Here is a 1,724-nt window from a genome sequence, read left to right as displayed (position 1 = left end):
TGCCCAGGGCCACAGAGCTGGGCAGGGCCAGAGGAGCAGCTCCCAAGGACTCCTGGCTGTGCCCAGGGGCCTCCCCTGTGTGGCAGGGCAGAGCAGGGGGCACAGAGCAGGGGGATTTAGCTCCCTGGCACCTCCATGGGCAAAGCAGGGGCAGGCAGCAGGGTTTAGGGCAGGCAGCAGGGTTTGGATCCCTGGCACCTCCATGGGCAGAGCAGGAGGGTTTGGATCCCTGGCACCTCCATGGGCAGAGCAGGAGGGTTTGGATCCCTGGCACCTCTCTGGGTGTGGGAGGCCGCAGCTGAAGGAGTTTTGCAGCACCATCAGATAGCTGGAACACAGCAGTGCCATAAACAGCCCTTATCTCCAGCAGCAGCCCAGGCTGCTATTAAGAGCTGGGAAGGAATCCCAAAAGGAACCAACAGGCGTTTGTCAGAATTGGCCCGGAGGAAGCTCAGCGGTCCCACCTGACCGGGGAGGCCCGTGATCCCAGCAGGGCTGAGCAGCAGACCTGAGCTGCTCCCCCGGAGGAGCAGAGGGAGGACCCTTTGTTATCAGGCATCCTGCAGGCTCGGAAAGGATCAGTCCCTATTGTTTCCCACCCCGGCAGCGCCAGCCCCGCTGCCCCGCGAGGAGGGGGCTCGCTCCTGCCCCAGGTGTGGCTCGGGCAGAGGTCACCTGCAAAGTTTCCTCGCCTCTGACACAGCCCAACAGAGCTGGAATCACCTGTTCTGTTGGCTCGCAGCATGCCAAGGCATTTTTCACGGTGTTTTGCTCGGGAACCACCCCAAGCCCTCGGATTGAGAAACCTCAGCACGCCAGTGCAATGGAGAAGTTGTTGCTCTGCTGTTCAGTGCCTGGGGGAGGGCTCCGCTCCTCACACAGCTCCAGGAGCCACAGCAGGGGCAGGGGGGCTTCCCTGGAGGGGTTAGGCCAGCAGGAAGCCCCTCAGGTGCCCATCAACACCAACTCCTTCACCAGGGACCTAAAGACGGGGATCAAAGCCGTGCCAGCGAGGTGGGCACAGCTGTCACACAGCACGTCAGGTAGGAAAAAAAAATTGATTGTGACTTGCTCGGCCCTGATCAATCTTCCCAGACTTTCCAGCAAGGGCACAGAACCCAAAGTGAGCAGCCTGGTGCCAGTTCTCATCTTATGCAGCACATTTCCGAGCTCTGCTTCTTTAGAGATTCATCCACAGCGCATGAGTGCCTCCGTCCCTGTCTCACACGCACAATAGCAACACCCACATCCCCAGCTGCAGAAGGCTTGGGGGCTTTTTTTTTCCCCCCAGGATTGCACCTGTGCTTTGCTCAGGTTTCTGGGTCTCTCCTCACCCTTCTCCTCCTCCCCTCACATCCATTTCTGCCCAGGCAGAGGCAGCAGCAAGTGAGGCTGTGCCCGTCACAGCGCTCCTGGCTGCCTCTCACCATGTTGCGTATCGACATTTCAGTCGATGCTCTGCCCTCCAAAACCCCAGAAATCCAAGCCAAGAAAAGTACTCCGTGGAGATAAGCACCGCGGCTCAGCCCACATCAAACACAGCCGAGCCAGAGCCTGTCAGAAAGCAGGCGAGCAAAAGGCAGGCAGGAAAATAACCCCAAATCCATCCCACTGGGCTTGTCAGCGCTGCTATGACATTTTCTTTCCAATTCCTCCCAGCCAGCTCGGTGCGGTATCAGCCCCATTCCCTCAGCCAAGGCGAGAGGACGCCGTACTCACTGCTA

The sequence above is a fragment of the Geospiza fortis genome, unplaced genomic scaffold (assembly GCF_000277835.1).
Source record: "Geospiza fortis unplaced genomic scaffold, GeoFor_1.0 scaffold55, whole genome shotgun sequence".
NCBI classification, from domain to species: domain Eukaryota; kingdom Metazoa; phylum Chordata; class Aves; order Passeriformes; family Thraupidae; genus Geospiza; species Geospiza fortis.
This window is presented reverse-complemented; position numbering follows the sequence as displayed.